At 47.6% G+C, this 24339-nt stretch overlaps 1 protein-coding gene across 1 annotated transcript in view; it reads left to right on the forward strand.

The window, feature by feature from the left end:
- Positions 1 to 13143: 13143 nt before the first annotated feature.
- Positions 13144 to 24339, forward strand: part of BEND3 (BEN domain containing 3) — a 35249-nt gene continuing 24053 nt past the window's right edge. Inside the window, exon 1 of the mRNA XM_036317615.1 lies at positions 13144 to 13399. The gene's annotated coding sequence lies outside the window, so the exon portion shown is untranslated. The remainder of the gene's footprint in view (positions 13400 to 24339) is intronic.

Below are 24339 nucleotides of genomic sequence, written 5' to 3' on the forward strand. Positions count from 1 at the left end.
CGGGGGCAGTTAGTCCTCTTCACTCCATGCCGTCTATATAAGTCCGGAGGGTACTAAGGTTGTTTATATTTGAAGGATTTTTACCTGGCATATTTCTAATATTCTTGCCCCACTCCTGACCACCCAAGTCAGTAACAGTAAACCCAGCATCTCTCCCAGTCACAGAAGAAAATTACGAAACAAAGGTAGTTTGAGTCTGAACTTTCTACTCCCAAACTTATCATCTTCCCAGAGCCCAAGGGTTATATTGCGTTAGTCCTTTAAACCAGTAATGGCTCAGTAATAGTGTTGTTCCTTCGAACCAATGGTGGCAACTAGTGTCCTGTGTTTACTAATTAACCCAGTGGATAAACCTTCAAGGTCTTACACATTGTTTCAAAAACCTTATTATTGAATTCAGAAATTGCCCGTGGAAGAATCGAGAAAACAGGGTACTATACTAAGAAAAGTAAGTGTTACATAATAATATATTATTATGCATATTTTACTGAGAAAAAAATGGAATCTGATTAATTGGCTGAATTGGAAATTCCTTCTTCAAAGGTGTTCCTAGTGCTTCCTTAGAATCCACAGCATAAAGACATTCTGAAAAGGTTTTATAAATAACTTCAGATCAAATATGTTTAGTCCATATGTGTGGCAAGATAAAATTTTTGAGATATTAATCTATATTCTTTTCTCCTGGTATTTCCCCCTTTCCCTTCTCTGCTTCCAAGCATATTCTCTCCGGGGTTTACTGTCTTGGTGAAAGGGATGAGACGGACCGGAAAGCTGATATTGCCCTCAAGCTTTTGTTTCTAAAAGCTGATGCACCTGCAGGGAGATGTGAGCCGTGGGAAGAATGTTGTGGGCAGAAGCGGGAGGACCCTGGACAGGGCGGTGGACCAGGAGGGCTGCAGGATGGGCTCCTGGAGATTAACTGTGGGCTGTGACCACAAACTAGAGGCCTGAGGGCTAGATCTGACTTTGTGTGACCATACAAATTCCAGTCATTCAGCATTAAAAATCTAGGCCATGTCACACAAAGTCCAGGTTTGGGCTTTTCTTGAATAACTGGCAGATTTGGCCATGCTGGGTTCTGTCTGTCACAGCCCCCGATGGGTAAGGAATGAACATTTTCATTTGCCCAGGTCCTCACCAGTCCCTGCTATCCCTCCCCTGATAGTTGCCACTCATCATGACACTCGCCCTGCTGTACTCCAGACAGTAGAGGATCTCTCTCTCTCTCTCTCTCTCTCTCTCTCTCTCTCTCTCTCTCTCTCTCTCTCTCTCTCTCTCCCTCTCTCTCTAATCCCAGAGAGGAAGGGAGAGGTAGAGAGAGATAGAAACATCAATGATAAGAGAGAATCATTGATTGGCTGCCTCTTGCATGCCCCCTACTGGGGATTGAGCCCGCAACCCGGGCATGTGCCCTTGACCAATCCAAAATTGAACCTGGGACCCTTCAGTCCACAGGCCGATGCTCTATCCACAGAGCCAAACCTGCTAGGGCGAGGAAGTTTCTCTTTACCCCAAATTTTTTCCCATCCGTGGGAAACAAAAGATAGACTGGAGATGGCTCATGTTGAAAGAAATAGGGGAGCTAGTACATTTCTTTATAGAAGCAAAGAACGTTCTTGTGTGTTTTAATAGGCACACCTGCTTCACTCGACTCTCCTCGCCTGCTCCCTGTAGGCATTAGCCTCACGCGTCCCTGTCCTAGGCAGCCTTGCAGAGAGATGCCTCTGTCCCAGGTTGGGCATGACAGAGCGGCTGCCTGCAGGGAATGGTGGGCAGAATGAACCCGTGTGGGCAGCTGCCTGGGGAGGCAGAGGCCCCTGGAAGCCCCTGGTGTGGGGAGAACTCCACGAGAATGGGGCTGAAAATATAAAGTAAATGATACAAACAGTCATTTCGTTCTTCACAAATGTATGAACTGAGGTTGCACGCAGGCCTAGGTCTTCTCATGGGCTGGGTATTTCATTCAGGGTGCCAGTGGCACCCATGTGCGCCCGTGACGGAGTCTCCAGACCGTGCCCTGGAGGAAGGCAGGACGTACTCTTCCTTCCTTGTGGGGGAGGTGAGAAGGATGAGCCCGGGAATTGTGGTTCAGGGACCATCACATGCTTTGAAATTGTGTGGCGGTATCTTTCTCCTTCCCGGGTGGAGTCTGAATTTAAAGCGGTGTTTGATGGTGTCTGCCAGGCAGCCTTCAGGCTGGCCAGGCGAACCTTGTGCTTTTGCTGCTGAACTAGAAATGTTCAAAACCCTGTTATGTGCCTGGGCTAGTTATTCCAACAAAAAGTAACAGCTGTCCTTTACTGAACTAATCTAATGCCAGCCACTGTACCAGTGCTATGCATAACTGCCTCATTTATAACCACCCTGTAGGGTGCAGTTGCCCCATCCTGTGAATAAGGAAATGGAAGTAAAAGCTTAAACAGCTTCCTAAAGTTCAACTTAGTACATGCCTGAGCCTGGATTCAAATCCAGGCCTGTCGGACTCCGTAAGGCCTGCACTCTGCAGTTAGCAAGTGCAGCCGCGTGGATCACCACTTGCCGTCTGCAGGACACCGACATGCAGGAGGGAGGGAAATCGGAGTGCAAATGGTCCAGTCCCCAAAGAGCAGCAAAATTAAATTAGGCACATTCTTTATTTTTTATTTACTTTTTTTTTAAAGAATTATTTTTGTATTTTTATTGATTTTAGAGAGAGGAAGGGAGAGAGAGAGAGAAATCGACCTGCTGTTTCACCCAGTCACCCACTCACTGGTTGACTCCTATATGTGCTCTGACCCTGACCAGGGATCGAACCTGCAACCTTGGTGCATCAGAATGATGCCCCAACCAACTGAGCCAACTGGCCAGGACTAGACACATTCTGTAGATCAGGGGTGGAACGTCTTGCCTGTGGGATGTATAAGGCCGGAGAAATCATTTGGTCTGGCCCTGCCGAAGCACTAGGGGTGAGTTAATTAAATGTTTGACCAAATTTAACAGGCTAATTTTTAAGTTGATAATTTTGTATGGCTGCAAATCCTATAAAATAAAAGGCTAATATGCAAATCGACCAAACAGCGGAATGACCAGTGGCTATGATGTGCACTGATCACTAGGGGGCAGACACTGAACACAGTAGCTGCCCCTGGTGGTCAGTGTGCTCCCACAGGGGGAGCACTGCTCAGCCAGAAGCTGGGCTCACAGCTGGCAAGTGCAGTGGCAGTGGCAAGAGCCTCTCCTGCCTCCGCAGCAGCTCTTATGATGTTTGACTGACGGCTTAGGCCCCATTCCCCAAGGGCTCCCAGACTATAAGAAAGCACAGGCTGGGCTGAGGGACCCTCCCCCCCATGCACAAATTTCGTGCACCGGGCCTCTAGTGATGTTGTAAATGTCTAAATGGGCCTTGGCAGACCAAAGGTTCCCCACCCCTGCATTAGATAAAAAGGTAAGGCAGATTCCTGCAATGAGAGAGGTTTTTGCAAGAATGCTTAGAGCTATTCTGTAGCACAAGAAGCCACCCTGTCAGTTAAACATCACTCTGGGACCCAGTGTTCCTGGGATATTAGGGCTGAATCCAAGGGAGCATGCTACTGTTTCACCAACTATTATGACTTGAATTGTGTCCCCAAAAACATATTGAAGCCTTCACCCCAGTCCCTGTGCATGTGACATTATATGAAATAGATTCTTTGAGGGTGATCACATTAAGATGAGGTCATCAGAGTGGACCCTAATCCAGCATGACTGGTATCCTTAGAAAACGAAGAACATGACACAGAGACAGACATGCACAGAGGGAAGATGATGGGAAGTCACAGGGAGAATGCCATCTACAAGCCAATGAACACAAGAGGCCACCAGAAGGTAGGCAAACAGCCTGGGACAGATCCTCCCACACAGCCCCCTGAAGGAACCACCCCCACCAATACCTGAATCTCCAGAATTGTGAGGCAATAAATTTCTGTTGTTCTAAGCCATCCAGTTTGTGACACTTTGTTAGGAAAACCCTAGGAAAACACCACCCAACACGTATACTTTTTAAAGAAGATTTGGTTGAATGTGTTTGTCAGCATCCACTTCAGAGTCCTCCACTGAGTAGGCTGGCACCAAGGCACCCCACAAAGACTGGCATTATCCACATGCAGAGGGGATTGACTATCCACATGTCCACCTCAGCCCAGTGTAGTCAGCTCGAGTGTCCAGTGCATGTGTTGCAGGCACAGCAAGGAGGGATAATGTGTTCTGAGGCTGTGTGGAGTCTAGTACAAGAGCATCTTCCGCCCTGGCAGGTGTGGCCTAGTTGGTTGGAGTGTTGTTCGATTCTCAGTCAGAGCATATACCAGGTTGCCAGGTTGCAGGAAACAGCCAATTGATGTTTCTCTCTCACATCGATTTTTTTCTCTCTCTCTCTCTCTCTCTCTCTCTCTCTCTCTCTCTCTCTCTCTCTCTCCCTCTCCTTGCCTTTCTATAAAATCAATGAAAAACATATCTTTGGCTGAGGATTTTTAAAATCACTTAAAAAGTAATAATAATAAAGAGCATCTTGGAAGATACAAATAAACAGTACAACCAAATAATGCCAGTTAGGCTGAGATAAGGTCTCTCTGTAATAATGACATAAGTAGAGCACTGTGGGAACATAGACCTGGTGCTATGACCCCTGGGGGGAATGGGAATGGTGAAAAGCTCCCAATGGAGACTGGGTTTTGAAGGATGAACAGGAGTTGACAAGAGGACTGTAGCAGCATCATGAACAAAGGCAGAGAAGGTAGAAGTGCTGAGCCTGAGCAGGAAGGAGTGTGTAAGCAGGCCTGTGTTTTGGAGTAGAGTTGAATTTTCTGAGAGGAAATGATTACACTTCATTCTGGTCAGCACTACTGATGTTTTGAACAATTAAACTGGGAAATAACTAGACTTCATTAAAAAACAGTGGAAGAATTCATACTTGGATGTAATGTAGGTCATGGCAATTGTCAGTCATGTAGTATCTAGAGCCTGGCACATGTTCGCCCTGCAGTAATTATTTGCTAAATGAAGGGATGAATTACAAACCATGTAATGTTTCTGGACATTTTTTCTCACCAGTTTAAAAATGGGTTGACATATGTAATACTCTTTGTAATACTTTGAGCAATAAAATAAAAATAAAAATAAAAATGGGTTGGATTGGTGTGGGGAGGTGCTGTACCTGTTCCACCTCTCTCAGACCTGTGATCAAGGATAACACTATTGTTATGGACTAAATGTTTATGTCCTTCCCAATTCATATGTTGAAGCCATAACCCACAATGTGATGGTATTTGGAGATGGGACCTTTGGGAGGTCCTGAGGGTGGGACCCTCATAGTGGATTAGTGCTCTTATAAGAAGAGACACGCTCTCTATCCACCATGTGAGGACACAGCAAGAAGGTGGCAAGCCAGGAAGACAGCTGTCACTAGAACCCACCTATTGGCACCCTGATCTTGGACTTCCAACCTCCAGAAATGTGAGAAAATAACTTTGTCATTGATGCCACACAATCTGTGGTATCTTGTTATGGCCTGAGCAGACCAAGACAACTATGGAAAGAACTTGATAGCTGGATGGTATTATTTCAGAGTTGGTGTGCTATGGTGGGTGGACCCCTAGATTGGAAGGGGTGGGGGGAGGGGTTCTGGCCTGTGGCTCAGATTCTGCCATGAGTTAGCTGTCTTTGGGATATTCCCTCATAATAGCATCGGTATGGCACGGTACCAACACAGGAGGTACCTTTCCTATGGACTAGGGACAGTCTTGTGCCTAACCCTTTGTTTCTTCATCTGTCCAAAGGAAAGGGAATGGAACATAGATGTCTAACAATGATTCGTTTATTCTCTCACCAAATATCTGTTGAGAATCGGCTATGTCTCAGATATTTGGAGATAGAGTTGTCAAAACTGGTCTTGCCCTCCATGAGACATTTTAGTTGGGGAGACAGACAAATAAGAAGGCAATTACAGCTCTGTGTGAGCAGAGTCTCTGTATTAACCAGCTCCGATGCCATAACGAAATACTTCAGACTGGGTGGCTTAAACAACACACCTTTTCATTTTCTTTCCTCATAGTTCTGGAGGTGGTGAGTCCAAGATCAAGGTGCCAGCAGGGCTGGTTTCTCGAGGCCTCTCTCCTTGGCTTGCAGACCACTGCCTTCTCCATGTTCTTTTCTCTGTGCTTGCACATCCCTCGAGTCTTTCCCTTTTCTGATAAGGACACCAATCATATTGGACTGAAGCCCATCATATGCTTTCATTTAACCTTAACTACCTCTTTAAAGGCCCTATCTCCAAATACTGTCACCTTCTGAGGTGCACCGGGGCACAGAACTTTAGCACACGAATCTTTGGGGGCTGCAATTCAGTCCACAACAGTCTCCATGACAGAGAAAGAACAAGGTGCTGTGGAAATGCCCAGCAGGGGACTCTAGCCCAGACGTGGTACATAGGAGGTCTCTTTAGAAAGAGATGGAAGTTGCGTAGGACTAAAAGACAAGGCTGGAGTCAGGAGCTGATAAATTAAATGAACAACTCTCTGAGGCATTGACCGTGTATATTTTATTCTTTGGTGGAATCTGATCTTTTTATTTTGTAATGTTTGGCCTTTGGTAGAAATAACATAGAAAGAAGGACCCAAAAACACTGTTCCAGAGGCCAGTGTGCTCGGGCAAGCCACCTTTCCTTTTTGCCTCGGTTTCCTTATTGGTAAAACCAGGCAGTTGGCATCTATTACCTCTCAGGCCCTAATGTGTCATGATTCTAGGGAAATCCTCAGAATTACTCACAGGGACGGCTCTCAAATATTGTGCTGACATTTCAGAAGCTTTGGGAAAGGGAGCCAAATGCCATGGTTACTTTTGGAACATTATTACTAACGTTGAGTCTCTTCTTGCCTTCCTTTCCTTTCCTTTCTTTTTTTTCTGTTAAAGCCATAGAATATGTAGAAAAAGGAAAGACTGGTGAGGGGAGTGCATGTAGGCTCTCACACCAGGTTGTCTGCTCCTTAGGCCATGGTGACCACTCTGTTCTTAGTCTGTGGGAACAGGAAAGGCTACAAAGCAATAGATGCTCATTGTGGAGGGGAAAATAAATAAAACATTACAGCCCTGACCGGTTTGGCTCAGTGGATAGAGCGTCGGCCTGTGGACTGAAGGGTCCCAGGTTCGATTCCAGTCAAGGGCATGTACCTTGGTTGCGGGCACATCCCCAGTAGGGGGTGTGCAGGAGGCAGCTGATCGATGTTCCTCTCTAATCGATGTTTCTAACTCTCTATCCCTCTCCCTTCCTCTCTGTAAAAAATCAATAAAATATATATATTTTAAAAAACATTACACAAAAGTATAACCTGAAAAAATGAAAAGTCCCTTTCCTCTCTACCATCCTATGCCTCAGAATTATCCACTGTTACCATTATGTTTCCCATACCTTTTCTATTCACACCCAGATATATGTACGTACATTTTTTTTCCAAAATGGGATTACACTATATATAGATCTGTAATATTCTTTTTTTTCTTTCTTTTTATTTTTATTGATTTCAGAGAGGAAGGGAGGGAGAGATTCTCTCAACATCAATGATGAGAGAGAAACACCAATCGGCTGCCTCCTGCACACCCCACAGTGGGGACCAAGCCTGCAACCTGGGCATGTGCCCTGACCTGGAATCGAACCGTGACCTCCTGGTTCATAGATCAATGTTCAACCACTGAGCCACGGGCTAGCTGTAATATTCTTTTACTCAATGCATCATAGCCATTTTTCTGAATTCTAAAAAAAGAGTGCCTTTCTTTTTTTCTGAAGCCTACATAATGTACCATAGTTCCCAAGCTCTCTCCAATGTTTTTGCTATCATGAATGATCCTGCAGAGAGCATCTCTGTAGATGTAGCCTTGGCTATTACTTAGGGATAGGGTCCTAGAAGTGGAATTACTGGGTCTTGAGTTTATGTCTATGAAATGTTTCATTTTACAGAAAAGGTTTTAGGCAAGTCAAATATATATATATCCCACTTCATTTACAGTCAATCACAGCATGAAATGACTTTTTTTTTTTAAATCAGACAATTACTAGAGCAGTATGTGTGTCTGTTTCTTCTTTTTAAAAAAAATATATATTTATTGATTTCAGAGAGGAAGGGAGAAGAAGAGAGAGAAACACCAATGATGAGAGAGAATCATTGATTGGCTGCCTCCTGCACGCCCCCTACTGGGGATTGAGCATGCAACCGGGGCATGTGCCCTTGACTGGAATTGAACCCTGGACCTTTCAGTCAGCTGGCGGATGCTCTATCCACTGAGCCAAACCAGCCAGGGCTTCTTCTTTTCTAATGGGGTCTGACTGGAGAGAACCACCCTCCCCACCTCCCTGCTTCCCGCCTGTCGCTGCAGCTTTGTGATCAGTGTGGACTCCTGACTGCAGGCCCTTGGGCGCCCCTCCGGCGAGGGGCCCCTGGTGGTTGCAGCGCCTCCAGCCAGCACTCAGGCTCACAGTGAGCTACAGTTCGGTTTGGCGTTTTCTCAGGGGCTTGACATTGAGAGTGGGATTGCAGCAGTTTTTCACTCTTCCTAGTATCTATTTGAGAATCCTATTGTGCAAGCCAGTTATTCAACTAAAACTAGGTCCTAATGGCTGCGCTGGGTACTTCACATCTCAAGCTATTATAAATTATTAAATAGTTCTACACATAAGGAAAACCGCCCAGCACAAATTCTCTTCAGGGTTTGATTCAAAACCTCATCTCCCCTCTGCCCCGCACTGCCGCGTCGTGTCATTTACCTGCTCCTGATTCCACTAAGGTTAGTTGGTTCCCCCACCCCCCACCCTCAGCACACAACGTGTTAAATTCAACTCCTTGGGCCCAACTTCCCAACCAAAAATCAGTTTTGCAAGTTATTTAGCAAGGTGTGTCTTTCTGTAACTTCTATTTAATAAAGTTAATAGTGCTCCTCTTTTTCCCTCTTACCTTTCTGTTTTGAGTATTCACAGAATCTGGACCCGCCAGTTACCTCTGTTTGAAGTTGAAGTCTTGGCAAAATTATGCATCCAGCAGGCAAAAAAATAAAGGGGAAATGTCTCACAGGTAATAGCTAAATCTGTTGCGTTGTTTTAAGACTAAACTAATGAGGAAAAAAAATCCCTACTAAATATTGCTTTGGCAACTATAAACATATTGCAGCAATGATAAAACCTTTAGAGTAATAGTTAACAGATACCTGAAACCTAATGTGTCTGTCCACTACCCTTAATTATAGATTTTGACAATATATGTATATAAGTATATATATCCCATTCTTCATTCACTGTCACATAATTTTCCATTTGAGATTTTACAGTGTTTTATACAAGTCCTTTATATGGCCAAGTATCCAATTCCCGCCACCCCACCCTGCTGCATTTTACTCATAAAATTGGAAATGAGAGCCCTGACTGGTTTGGTTCAGTGGATAGAGCGTCAGCCTGAGAACTGAAAAGTCCCAGGTTCGAGGGTATGTACCTTGGTTGCTGGCACATCCCCAGTAGGGGGTGTGCAGGAGGCAGCTGATGGGTGTTTCTCTCTCATTGATATTTCTAACTCTCTATCCCTCCTCTCTGTAAAAAAATCAATACAATATATTTTTAAAAATTGGAAATGAGTTCATGATATCAATTGCAGCAACTCTAATTTGAAATCTTGAAAAATGCATTTCTAATTAAGAAATTTCTAACCAAACAGACCCTCTGAAACTCAGGTTATTTTTTTCAGGTCTTTATGCACATCCTTATGAATCATGAAGTCACTCCTACTGACTTCTTTGGGTTGGATTGGGCAGCAATTGTCTTTCTTTTCTTCAAAATGTTTTTATTGTTTTTTTAAAGGGAGAGGAAGAGATATAGAAACATCCATTTGCTGCCTCCTGCACACCCTCCACTGGGGATCGTCGAGCCCGGAAACCCTGGTATGTGGCCTGACCTGGAATCAAACCAGAGACCTCTTGGTGCATGGGACGACGTTCGATCCAGAGCCACACCAGCCAGGCGCAATTGTGTTTTTCATACCTCACTTCTCTCCTCATCTTACTCCACGTTTAATCATATTTTTGATAAGGCATTACTTTTATCCAATAGCATTTCCAGAACTACTATTTTTTAAAGGCTCCAGAATACAACTGGAATACAACTACTCTGATGCAGTTGGTTTCACCTTTATGTATTATTTTCCCTTCCTCCTGTTAAAGAGAAAACCTCAGGCCCAATATGGTGTCACCTGTGCTAAAAGCCCATGATATCGAACCTAGATTTAATACCTGATCTAATTACAGTTTCAACCTCTCCCAGAAATGTAATCTTAAACAACTATTTTGAAAATTTGTGGTCAAGCACCAGTCACATGGTGCTTGTCACATGGGCTCTCTCCATGCCCTCCTCCCCCAGAAGAAAGAAGAGGCAATCTGCATGATAAAAACCCTTGCCGCGAGCTACTTCCTTGAGGAGGGTGTCCTGGCCTAAACATAATCCTTTCTTTTCTTCCAACGCCTCCCTTACCCCACCCTCCTTTAGGTGGGATGCTGCCTGATTCATGAATTCCTTAATAAAGCCAATTAGATCTTCGATTTTACTTGGTGGAATTTTTTTTAAACATTGCTTATTTAAAAAAAACAAACTCATATGAACTTACAAAACCATTTGAAAGTAGATGTTTCCTTTCCTAAATAGCAATGATTTCCATTTCTGTTAATAAGTTATTTGGAATAAATAGCTCACTTTGTTAAGTAGATTGATCCAGTTATGTAAATTATTTACAATAACTCAACCTCACTGTATAGTTTAGGAGCTAGTGAAAAAGTCAACTGTCAGTTAAGCATGCTTATTGCCTTACATCAGTGGTTCTCAACCTTGGCTGCACATTAGAATCACCTGGGAATCTTTTTAAAATCCTGATTTCTGGGCCTCATCCTCTGGAAATTCTGTTTCTTTGTTATGGGGAGGGGCCACAACATTAGTAACAAAGAAACAGAATTTCTGGAGGATGAGGCCCAGAAATCAGGATTTTAAAAAGATTCCCAGGTGATTCTAATGTGCAGCCAAGGTTGAGAACCACTGCCCTAGATGCTATTTTTTAGTAAAATCATTCTACTATTTGATAACATCTTTGGTTTCAAACAATATGAACAAAGACGTGTTAATGTCTATTATTTTATTTCTATTGTCTTGTTTTAACTTATCCTTAAATACCCCGAGTTGACACAGTGAGCGACTGATTAAAGATATATAAATGATATATCCTTCAAAACACACATTTCATCTAGCCGCCTTTGCAAAAAGTTACGTCATTTTACATTTTAAAATAACTAGTGGTTTAAACGCTAGTCTCAACTCTTCCTAACTCTCCTACGGGGAAATCCTAGAAAACGGAACTAATGAAATACAACCTGTCCTTTTAAAATTCTAATTATGACATTAACTTGAAGGTGAGACTGAAACTGCTGCATCTGCTACCTAAGTCAAGCGGCGTAATGTGTCCTCTGTGCTATTTAATGTGCGAGTGTAACAGTCAGGTCCCCGGCAGAAGTCGGCGTGCCTCCATTCTGTCTTCTTTGAACGTATAAATTAACCACTCTCGCCCAGCGGTCCTCCTCCCTTCCTCCTCCGCCCTATTTTAAATGTAGATAGGGCGACTCGAGCCTTTTGAATTTGAAGGGCTGCTATCTGGGCTCCATTCTTTTCATCATCCTGTTTTGAATGACACTGAGCACGTATGGATTCTTTTATAAAAACCACCCCCTGGATGCAGGGCTCCGTTCTCCAGGCAGTTTGCTGCTTTTGCATAGCAATCAGTACTGACTTCTCCAAGCGGGCTATCCAGATACTGTTTGAGGATGCCCCACGTGGTTCCTCAGCGATCTGGGGTAACCTTGTGCTTTTTTTTATTTCACGCCCGAAGAGGAGGAGCTTGCATAATTACTAAGTTCCCAAGTGGAGTGGTCTGGAGGAAGATACAGTAGTCCAAAACTCGACGTTAATTCAAACCTTCCCCGCGAGTGGCCGGGAAGGGGCCGGCATATGCCTTATTTTAAAATCCATTTTATCTATTCACGGACCGCGCAGGGCTGGGCCACATGGTCCTCTCTCGCAGCCGGTCCAGCTGTGAGCAGCAGATGGGATCATTTGCATTTTCCTTATATTTTCTTCGGCAGGCAAATTAAAGGATTTTTTTTTCTTTCCAAAATACATTCTCGCTGTTTGCCTAAAATATGAGGTTTAATTGTTGGATTGGGCTTTCCTGACCCTCCCCAACCACACCCCTTCAAGTCACTGAGAAATACCCGAGGGGCAGTTTTATCCAGTTGAAACCTCCAGGTCGGGAATTAGTCTAAAGAATCCACCTTTATTCAGAGGGTGACTCGTGTTTCTCTATTTGAAGCGCTGGGCGCAGCTATAGTGTGGGTTTGTCTGTGGAGCGCGCGCACTTCTGAATCTCTCGCTTTGCAGCCTCAAAACTTCGGGTAACAAGTAGGAGGCAGATTTGTAGTCTTCGGCTCACAAGAGAGGGCGGCCAGTCCCCGGGGGAGTGGCCAGACCCAGCGTTTCCCAGCGCTGCGGTCGCTCTCCGGCAGCCCTCGGCTCCATGCCGGCTCCGCGGGGTCTCCGGGGCCACGGGGTCCCTGCGCCCCAATGTCTTTGTGCCGAGCTCGGCGCGGGAACACCCGCCCGGGGGCCTGGGGGCCCGGGGTGCCGCGGAAATGCTAAGAATTCGGGAGAGGCGCGGACGCTAGGGAAGGAAACGCCCCGCACAGTCGCCGTCCCGCGGAGAGGAAAAAAAAAAAAAGTAGAAAAAGAGGCTTTTCAGGTCAAACTCCTCGGGTCTGAGAAACCACGTTTTAGAGACACGACTCGCGGGGGGAGAACACACGGTGCGCGGGGGTCATTGTGAGCCAGCGCGGCCCGGAGCGCCGTGGGTGCGCGGCCTCCGCCCCCCGCCCGGGCACCCGGCGCGGGCCCACGTGGAGCAGCGCGGCACCCGCTGAGCGCGCCGGGCGCCCGGGTCCCGGAGCGCGCGCCCCAGCTCCCCGCCGCGGCCGTTCACGCCCGAGCGCCACCGCTCGTCCCGCGTGTGCCCCGCTGAGGGGGAGGGGCGGGCCAAGGGTGGGGGCGGAGGGGTTGTGGTTCTAATGCGGCGGGGGCTCCTGTGTCCTTGTGCGGAAATGACACACGGAGTCCCGTCACGTCACGCGAGAGCGCAGCGCACGGACACACACAAAGAGGGGAAAATACACGGCGCCCGCTCGCCGCCCCCAGCAACTCCCCGGGCCGCCCCGGCCAGGCCCTCCGCGCGCGTCCCCCACCACCCGGACCTGCGCTACCCCGCACCCCACGTGGCGCCAAACTCGGCGCGGACCCGCTCTGTAAAGTACAGAACTCGTGTCCCAGGTAAGTGCGGGGCGGACCAAGCTGGCTGCGCGGCGGCGGCTCGGGGCAGACGGACGGGAGAGTGGCTGCAACATCCATGCCGGGGTGGGGGCGGGAGCAGGGGAGGGGACGCGAAGGGGGGCTGCCCTGAGCGCGCCCGGCGGCAGGAGCGCCCACCCCCGTGCAGGGCCGAGCTGCCGAGCGAGCACCCGGCGCCCACGGGCTCGCCGCGCCCATTGTGCCGCGCACCCCTTTGTGCCGCTCGGAACGCGGCGGCTCCATGGCGTCCCCGGGAGCACGCGCGCCGCGCGGGGGCGGGGGGGACGCGGAGTGGAATGGTCCGCACCGCCGCCGCTGCCCGCCCCACTCGCGCCGCGCGCCGGCCCCGCACCCCCGCCTGGCGCCGCGATGGAGCGGCCGGGGCCGCCGGAAGGCTCTGCGGAGCCTGTGGGGGCTCGGCGCTCGCGCACGGCCGGGCTGCGGCGGGGGACGGTTCGGCGTGAAGAAGGGGGTGTCGGAGCGGAGCAGGGGGCGGGGACCGGAGGGAGATGCCGAGCGGGGCGCGGGAGGCCAGAGGAGCCGCGGCTCGGAGGGAGGCTGCCACCGGAGTCTGCAAATGGAGTGAGGCCGGCCCGCGGCGGCGGCGGCGGCGGCGGCGGCCGGGAGCGGACGGATACAGGCCCCGCCGCCAGGGGGCGCCGCGCTCCCTCCCCGTCTTCCACGGCGTGGTTCGCGGTTCCCGCTGCCCGGGAGCTGGAGGCGGGCCCGGCGCCCTGGGTGTGCACGCCGGCTGGCGCGAGGCCTTCGTGGCCGGCCGCGGACTGCAGCCTGAGGCGCTCGCCGCTGCTGACCTCCCCCCTTTTTCTCTTGCAAACGTGACTACCCACGCAGACTCTGCCCTCGCCTCAGTGGTGAGTTGTGCAGAACCCCTGGAAGGACCTGTGTACCGAGACATAGAATTTCCCCCCAGGTGTTTTTACAAAGGTAAAAGAGTGAGTGCTCAGTGGCCCATCTGGAAGAATTTTATGCGCCGAGGCTAACCAGACAAGGGTGCGTGGAATGGTGCTGAGCACTTCAGAGTCGGAAATGTTCAACTTCACCTTCTTAAAGTAACTTGGGGATGTTTAACGTGCCACGGGGAGGGGGCAACGCGTACGGTAGCAGGAAGCTACGGCTGCAGAAAATTGAGGCAAGGAACTGAGCTCTGGGGCTGGCTTCGGTATAGAAACAAGAAGGATGGAGGAGGTTCTTTTGCTATCCACTCCCCCACCCCACCCCTTTTTGTTTTTTTAAACAACCATTCCTGGTTTGTGGCTTTGTATCACCATGCAGGACCCTGTCAGTTCCCGCGCCCTCAATCATGAGATTTGCCCAAGATTTTGTATCTTAAGAGTTTTCCATACCTGAGTTTGATAGGTGCCCAGTAAACATTTGCTAAATGAATGGAGCGCCCTTTGGATTCCAGAAGAAAGGTGGGTTAGCCTGTCTGTGCCTGGTCCTTAAAATGTAATTCACAGAGCCTTTAAGATTTGGCACATGAAAACTCCTGCCACTGAGCACGGGTTTTACCAGAGACGCCATTTCCTTGTTGAGGTAATTTAAAAGAAAAGTTTTTTCTTCCCCACCACCACCACCACTACCACCAAAGCACTAGTAACAGTAAGAGACCAGTTAGGACCTAGCAGACGACATAGCATCCCAATCTGTTGAAGTGTATTTGACACATTTAATTCACACCCTCCCTTTTGATCACTTCTAAGTTCCCAAGCATCCATTATGTGAGCAAAGGAATAGCAGAGTGTCTAATAATTAGGAAGAGAAAATTTTGAATCAACCCTGATTAGGTGAAAATGTCCTGCAGAAATGTCTTGTCTACCACTTTTTAAAAAATATATATTTTATTGATTTTTTTTTTAAATATGTATATTTTATTAATTTTTTACAGAGAGGAAGAGAGAGGGATAGAGAGCTAGAAACATCGATGAGAGAGAAACATCGATCAGCTGCCTCCTGCACACCCGCTACTGGGGATGTGCTTGCAACCAAGGTACATGCCCTTGACTGGAATCGAACCTGGGACCCTTGAGTCCGCAGGCCGACGCTCTATCCACTGAGCCAAGCCGGCCAGGGCTTTTTATTGATTTTTTACAGAGAGGAAGAGAGAGGGATAGAGAGTTAGAAACATTGATCAGCTGCCTCTTGCACACCTCCTACTGGGGATGTGCCCGCAACCAAGGTACATGCCCTTGGCCGGAATTGAACCTGGGACCCTTGAGTCTGCAGGCTGACGCTCTATGCACTAAGCCAAACCGGTTAGGGCTTGTATACCACTTTTTAAAAATACATATTTTTATTGACTTCAGAGAAGAAGGGAGAGGGAGAGAGAGAAACATCAATGATGAGGGAGAATCATTGACTGGCTGCCTCCAGCACGCCACCCACTGGGGATTGAGCCCACAACCCAGGCATGTGCCCTTGACCAGAATCGAACCCGTGACCTTTCAGTCTGCAGCCGACACTCCATCCACTGAGCCAAACTGGCTAGGGCTCGTCTACCACTCTTTCGAGCTGTCTAGAAAGCCCCTGAAGCACTGAGGAAGGAAACAACATGCATCTCAAATTTTATAATGTAGAAACGTGAAGGTTGCTGCCGACCAGCAAAAACAATTTGGTGTTAGTGAAGTGCCACAATTTGGAAGTTGGGGTGAAGTGTTTTGTTTCTGGCACTTAATTTTGATGGCAGGTGGAGAATTATGTTTGCTACTCTTCATAGTCATTGTGCCATTATTGGCTAAAGTAAGTTTGGAGGAATTATTTGTGGAATTAATCTTTGGGTAATGGGACTTTTTAGTATCCTCTCATTGGTGGTTTCAGGGAGATATTATACATCTGCCTTTTCATAGAACAGTACACCTTCCCTCCAGAGAGTAGATTTTACTGTATGATAATTTTAAAAAATAAAATTTAAAGTCACATAAAACTCACATGCCAAAAACATGTATATTTGAATGTGTTTTGTGGGCATCACCGTGCTTTTGCCTCCCCCTCCAAATTAGACACTTTTTTCTCTCCCTTCTGGTGTTCCAGTATCTCCTGCAACGTTATGATTTCAGCCCAGAGCTCTTGCGGTTTCTGGACCCAGCTGCCCCACGTGACCGGCACTTGCCAGGCTGAGATCTCTCCATGCGGGCAGCAGGCCTTCGGTGTGTCAGACGGGAGAAGTGCCGTTTCTCTTGGAGTGTCGGGTTCTGTTCATCCCGGAGTGACCAGGCTGTGGTTTCAGAGCTGATTTTTTTCTCCGCAGCTCACCTGGCACAATACCTTGCCTCCATTTTTAATCCAACTTGCAACGTGTGTAAACGCAGCCCTGTAGTTTTTCTTTTCTACCAATGACCTCTTTTCCTCTCCTGCCTGATCTTCAGTTATCACTGGACAGTGAAATAGTTGCATCAGTCGGTACAAAGGCATTGATTGCTTGAACAAATCAGTGGTCTTGTATAGAGGTTTGGGGGTAGGATAAGGTGGGGGTTTAGTTTACACCAGATTATGCCCCGACTCTAATTAGCTCATGTGGTCATAAGACAACAGATGAAAAAGTGGGAAGTACAGAGGGAATTCAGCTTATACCTCCCAGGAAAATTAGTCATCGTTGTCCAGTCAGTCACATGGGTGGCTGCTGGGATGTGCTGGCTCTCCTTTCCTCCTTATGCCAAGGTTAAATAAGCAGAGTCTTATGCCTCCTACCATGGACACTGAAAGCAGTTGCCCTTCCTTTGCTGAGGAAGACATCATATTTAGTCACATTCAGAAAACTCAGTGTCGCCAGGGTAAGAGGCTGAGAGTCGAAGGCAAGCAGGGTTGTGTGGTTGTACTTCGCTGCATGCTGAAGGATGAGTTTGTCTTCTAACTGAACGAGGAAGGCATTGACAATTACAGCTTTAGAACAACTCGGGAGAAAATTGCCCTGGTTTTGTGAGGACTGCTATTTTTCAAACAGCGTGTGCAGATGTGTCCAAAAATAAAAACAAATTGCAAACATGTCATGCAAAGTCCTATGGGCAGGATGCCACTGTCGGGAGGGCTGGGTTCTGAGAGCCCCAAGGCTCCCAGCCGTTCCTGTAAACCCAGAGACGGGCCTGCGAGAGAGTGTGGCATGGGAACATTCTTCCCGTCCTTAGGGAGGCCGTTTGGTTTGATTTCACCCCCTTCCAGTTTCTTTCATTTGAAAGACAAGTTACACTAACCTTTCCAAAGGCTTTTCAGCGGTTCTCAACCTATGGGTCGCGACCCCTGAAAATACATCCTGCATATCAGATATTTATTTACATGACGATTCATAACAGTAGCAAAATTACAGTTATGAAGTAGCAACGAAAATAATTTCATGGTTGGGGGTCACCACAACATGAGGAACTGTATTAAAGGGTCGCGGCATTAGGAAGGTTGAGAACCGCTGCAAGTCATTTAATTTTGAAGTTTTGAAAAAATAGTCACTATTAAGATGCACTTTAAACATCTTTTCAAAAAGGCTTTGTAATAACATGTACTGGATGCTACATGCCAGGCACTTTCCCCATTGTAGTTTTCACTTATACTAGGTGCGGTGGTGTGATCAGTTCTTTTTTACAGAAGAAAGAACCAAGGCTTGGGTGGGTAAGCGACTTGCCCAGTGTTAGAAACCAAACATAGGTGGAGCCAGGGTTTTAACCTAGTTCTGGCTGGCTCTGAGGTTAGTAGGGGATCCTCCTTTTGAGATCAGCAGCACTATCCCTGCCTTGTGGTCTGAGGGCCCATGTGGCCAGTGGACTTGCTCCTGCATCTGAGCCCAGCCTCCTGATGGGTGTTCAGCAGGAAGGGATGGTCATGCCCCATCGGGTCCCAGCTTTTCTGGGAAGACGGGGATGAGACCATCAGCCCGGTGTGCACCCCACTCCTTCCCCTCTCCTCCATCTCTGCAGCACCTCCTCCACGGGAGATGCAAATGGCTGGCCCCCTGTTTCTCCATCTGCAACCAAAGAGGGCTCTGGTGAGGACTACGTGGCTAACATGTGAAACACCTAGACCGTGGAGCTGGCGCTACGTGAATGCCAGCTGCTGTCCTCCTTTTCTGTTTCATTTTTTAAAATCACTGTGACCTGCAGGAGAGAGGTGTCAGATCATAGGGTGTGACAGTTGAGAAAAGGATGAAATACTGGTAGGTTTCGTTAGGTCTTAGTAAAAACTTTTAAATCTTTGGATATGTTTTATTAACAACGCCTGTCAAATGGTTTGAGCCTCTTCTCTCTGCTGTGCCTTTTGTATGTGGCAGTGCTGCACAGTCCCTGGCCCCATGGTCTCAGGTTCCAGTCACATTCACCTCCTGGGGCTCACATTCTCAAGAAGACTGTCTTCAGCGGGGAGAGCTTGCTGCACCTCACAGCTAGAAACCTGATGGGAGGTGAGGAGGACTTGCCCCTGTATGCATGCCTGAGGCCAGGCTGCAGGACAGGGCCAGCTGTTTCCAGACCTGTGCTCAGCTCAGCCCAGTGGAGAGTCCTACAATCAGTGGACGTTTCTGGTTTAGTGGAGCAGGATCCTGAGTCAACTGGCTGGGATTTGAACCTCGGGCTTTCAGGAAGCCCAAGTACTTCCCATTTCTGGGCCTGCTGCTTATCCTGTGTGACACTGGCCAGCCACAAGCCTCTGGCGCCTCTGATTAGCCTCGTGCTGCTCTCACCAGAGGCCTGGCCTGGCTGATCACTCAGGACTGGCCAGTTCTCTTAAAAGAACTGGCTGGAGAGGCACCACCGTCCTGTGGGCAGTGCTAGAGAACGTTTTCCTTTGGAAGCCTGTGGGACATTTAGGGATGAGGCCAACGATCCTTTGCCTTTGCCAAGGAATCACCACACCAGGTGCCCCCTGCTCACGTTGCTGTGGTCTTGCATCCAGCTCTTAAGGAGAATTTCCCAAGTCAGATTCTTGCGTGACTCCTTACTACCCACTTTTTTTTTTTTTTAATATATTTTATTGATTTTTTACAGAGAGGAAGGGAGAGAGATAGAGGGTCAGAAACATCGATGAGAGAACTACCCACTTTTAACCAGTGACCTCCCTACACTCCCTTTTTCTGTGTCCCGGCCACTTCTCAGCACCCTAGGCCTCCTCACCTCCCCTCTGTGCCCCCTGCTGCCCGCTGCTCCACCCTGAAGCCGGGGCCCCTGGAGCAAGCCTCCGATTGCCCAGCTCGGTCCAGCGTTCAGGTGTCGAGGAAGGAGGGGCTCAGGACCTCTCCCAGGGTGCTCACACGCAAGAGAACCCGGAAGAAAGGACCACATGTAACCGTCATCCGCCATCCGCCATCCGCCATCCAGACTGCAGACGCCCAGCAGGGTAGGCATCAGCCGGGTGACTCACCCAGCGGCTCTCAGTCCATTCGCTTCCCCAGCAGCCACACGCCCGCCCGCCTAGTGACCTGGCTCTCAGCACTCAGCTCGGACCCCTCCTTCGGAAGACTTGGTCCCGCAGTAATTTTGTTCTCCTTCTGTGAAGTTTGGCTTACTTTGATAAATACTTCAAGTGTCAGGCAAATGCATTGATAGAGCCTACAGTGGACCCACCAGGAAACGACAAAGCTGATCCCTGCACCTTATTCACTCCTGGGTTTGTGACGGAGACTTTTCTGATGCCCCCTCTCCCCATACTGAGGAGCTTTGTATACCTCCAGAGGCCATGATTCAGGGACAGTTATGAAATGAAAGGTCTTCACTAGGTTGTCAGTTGTTGAAATGTAATGATCTGACTTTACATTCTTAGCTTGTTTCTCTATGTGTGGACATAACTTAGAATGTGACCTCCCTAGTAAGGATTACTACTTTTTTCATTTAAAAATTTATTCTTTGTTTCCAAAGAATTGCATGCTCACTGTAAAATATTAGGAAAGTAGAGGAAAACATAAAGAAAAGAAAAAAAGCTATCCATAATCCTCCCAATTGGAAGTAATGACCATTTTGGCATACTTGCTTCCGGCTGCTGTATGGCATTTTTAATTATGTAGCTGAGATACCCCCGTGCACTGGGAAGGGTGTTGTTATTGACTGGCTAGCCCTGTGTTGAACAATTGATTTTGAAGCTTTTTACACATTGAATGCTTGGCTCTTGCTGTCAGTAGAGGTTGAGGCCATGTGTTGAGAAAATGTGTGGATGTTAACTTCCTAACTTTGTGTGACGGTCTCTGTCCAGGTCACATTCCACTGTTGGCCCTTCCATTTTCTCTGCAGCTTTTTGTGGAATTTATCGGTAGTGAATTATGGCTGGTGGTTTTGGAGGGCGTCCTCTGCACGAGGAGTGGTCTGCCCCTAGAGTCCCTGGCTGTGCCTGACCTAAGACCACCTGTGAAGGAAGAGACCTACTGGCCCGGGCTTTGTGTTTAGCCCTTCCGGCCGTTGCTCATCGTGATGACCACATATCATAACCGTCGAGTGTGTGAGGCTCTGTAAGCGACAGAAAGGCTTGCTTTGGGGTCTTTTTACACTGAAAGTGCTGAGGAAGATCAAAATATGCCCATTTGGCATGCATATAAGCATATGCAATGGATATGGACAACGGGGTGAGGGTGAGGGCAGGATTGGGAGGGATGAGAGGACATTGGGGGAATAAGGCCACATTTGTAATATCTTAATAAAGGGAAAATTAATTTTTTTAAAAAGATACGCCCATTTGAACACTGACAAAATTATTTTCAAAGTAGACCTTTCCCCAACTGGGATTTTCTTGGATTAACATCTCTCCCCTGCAAAGGAAAAGCGTCTTGTAGGTATAAGTAAAAGTTTAAAATCAGCTGTATCTGGAGCACAGAATTGTAAGCGTGGGTGGTCGTCTGCACAGCCCTGGACGCAGCCTGTAGGTACTACCCTAACGTAGTACCTTCTAACCTTGGGGTTCTGGCTGCTCTTTCCTTCCTGGCGTTTTCTCATCCCCCTTGGACAGAAGTTCCCAGAGGTCCCCCTTCATCCTCCAGATCCTCCCATGGGTTGGTTGTGGTCCCTTGGATAAGGGGTTCATTCGGTGGACTCCCTGCGCAGAGGGCAGTGCCACCAACAGCTCCCGTCACACAGTGGGGCATGTGGCCACCAAAGCCCAGGGAAGGGAGGTGAAAGGCCACTCCTGACAGAGTGATCGTGAGCGTGTTTCTAACCTCTTTGAGCCCCGAGTCCCACACCTGTAAAGCAAGATGCTCTCTGAGGTCCCTTTGGCCCTAAAGCTGGGCCTGTTGCCTTAGCCAGTTTGGCTCAGTGGATAGAGCATCAGCCTGCAGACCAAAGGGTCCCAGGTTCGATTCCATCGGGGCACGTACCTTGGTTGCAGGCTCCTCCCTGGCCAGGGCCCTGGTCAGAGCGTGTGCAGGAGGCAACCAATCGATGTGTTTCTCTCACATTGATGTTTCAGTCTTTCCCTCTCTCTTCCACTCTCTCTAAAAGATCAATGGAAAAATATACTCGGGTGAGGATTCAAACAAACAAACAAATATAACTGTGCCTGTGTCCTCACTTGTAAAATGAGGCAGACAGGATTCTACCTCATAGAATTGTTAGGTTAAGTTGACTGGGAAGCTCTTAGCAGGGCACCGCCCACACAGTGTGGGATGCAGTGTGGGGAGCAGTGGCACAGCAGGGTGGCACAGTGGGGTTGCTGTCTTCCAGGACTTGTCCAGATGGGCTGGGACGACCCTCTGCTCCCAGAGACCCTGTTGGACACCTGCAGCGGTGCCCTCGGCATTGCCTGTAGCCAGGGGGTTTCCTCAACGGACGCCTGTTAATTTGCCTCAGAGAGCATTAATTTGCCTGTTACAGGTTTTCAGCCCTTCCCTCTCTTCCCAAAGAAACGACTCCAAATCCCTGTCTCAAAATTTGCCTCTGGGGGAATGCAAACTAAAAAAAGAAATAAAATTTCCATGATACATTAAGTGAAAAAAGCAAGGAATGAGGATCCTAAACCTTTTATTCTTAGGATTCCTTTATACTCTTAAAGACTGTTGAGGACCCCAAATATCTTCCATTTATGAGGGTGATAGCTGTCAATATTTAATGTGTTAGAAATTAAAACAAAAATATTTAAGTGTGAATTCATTTTAAAATTAACCATAATAAATTCATTACAAGTTAATATCAGCAACCTTTTTAGGGGAAATAACTATTTTCCCAAAGAAACAATCTTTGTGAAAAGAATGGTATCACTTACATTTTTGCAAATCTCTTCAATATCTGACTTGATAGAAGACAGCCACATTTTCAGATCTGCCTCTGTATTCTACCTTCTGCAGTTCAGTCTTCTGCAAACTGACACATCATGTCGCCTCAGGAAACGCGCCTGTGTGCCTGTGTGAGAAGAGGGGCAAGCACATCTCAGTGTTGTGAAAGTAGTTTTGATCTCATGGACCCCCCTGAAAGGGTCTTGGATGTACTGATAAACGGGCTCTCCAGAAAGAAAAAGAAAATGCCCTGGTAGTGAAAGTGTCAATTTCCACAGTGTAAATTCTCCCACTATGGCCAATTTCAAGCTACCAGCTTGATCCCACTTGCGGTGGAGTTGGGGATGAGAGGATCTGGACAAGCCTGTCCAGGCCAGCTGCAGGGAGCCACTGTGTACGAAGCACACTGAGAGCCACTGACAGAACGTCCCTGGTAGGACTCACAAGGAAAATAGCACGGTTGCTTCCAAGAGAGTAACCCAGTGACTGGAGGGCTGGACCTTTTAACCGAATATTCTTTTATAGCTTTTGAATTTTGTTTCACGTGCATGTAAAACCTAGTCCAAAAAAAAAAAAAAAAAAAGGATTTTAAGGGTCTTCCGTTCTTAAAATGAACTCTAAAAATATAAATTGACGTATAATTGTATAACTGTAAATCTTTCCAGTTTTCCCATCTCTGTGGCATCTCGTAGAATTGGTTCTGAGCACCAGTGGATGGTTCTCACATCTGTCTCCTCCTTGTCTTGCTTCACAGACTCCCTTCCCTCCTCAGCGCCTTTCCAGCCCAAGCCAGGTGCATGCTGATATTTGGGATTGAGATTCAGCCTCAATTCAGCATGAGGCACAGGGGCAGCTCCACCAGTTGGTGCATTTATGCAGCCACTTTACGCAACTTATCCTTTGTAATTTGAGATTTGAGTGGCTAAAGCATCTTATTCTCGAACATTTGGGATTACCTTTTTACCGGCTCTTCTGTGCTCTTTGTAAACTAAAGGCTTTTCTGAGAACATTCTGATCTTCCCGCAGCCACAAACAGAATTATACCCATGCGTGGAAAACTGAGTATTGTCCATCTGACTCTACGCAGAAGGGTAGAGACTAGGAAGCATTTTAATAAAATTATAGATACTCCTGCGTGCTCTGCAGCATTGCAGACCTTTCTGTAACAATGGCGGTCACTTTGCCTCAGGCTTCCTACGCTGTGTGTGTGTGTGTGTGTGTGTGTGTGTGTGTGTGTGTGAAAGAACATTTCCCTTATTAGATTAACCACTGGAGATTAGCTCTGTTTGAGAGTTACCCTCGATAGCTCATTGATGTCTTAGAACCTGTGCTGGTTTAACTAGAAGCAGCAGCTAGCTACACAGGTCTTGTTGGCACATGTTCCCTTCATTCAGTTGAATCATCTTCCCTTGGGCTTGGTCAGAGGTTCTTGAGGGATGTAGAACAGCCACCCCTTGGGAAGAAAGCTGATTTTCAGGAACCTGTCGATGCCTAGATTGTCTCACAATTTGAGATTGTGGTGAGAGAAATAAGATTTTGAAAAGGAGAGAATGTTAGCATAAGAAATTCTGCAAAGTCCAGCAGGCCAAGGAGATTGCAATCTTAGCAGCCTGGGTGGGCGGGAGCTGCGGTGGTTGGTGGCTCCTCCATAACCTGTAGTTAAGTAACGGAAGGAATGTCTGTGGCATGCTTGGCATCCGGATACTCCGTATCCACCCAGGATGAGCAGCCCTGT

The sequence above is a fragment of the Myotis myotis genome, unplaced genomic scaffold (assembly GCF_014108235.1).
Source record: "Myotis myotis isolate mMyoMyo1 unplaced genomic scaffold, mMyoMyo1.p scaffold_m19_p_7, whole genome shotgun sequence".
In the NCBI taxonomy this organism is placed as follows: domain Eukaryota; kingdom Metazoa; phylum Chordata; class Mammalia; order Chiroptera; family Vespertilionidae; genus Myotis; species Myotis myotis.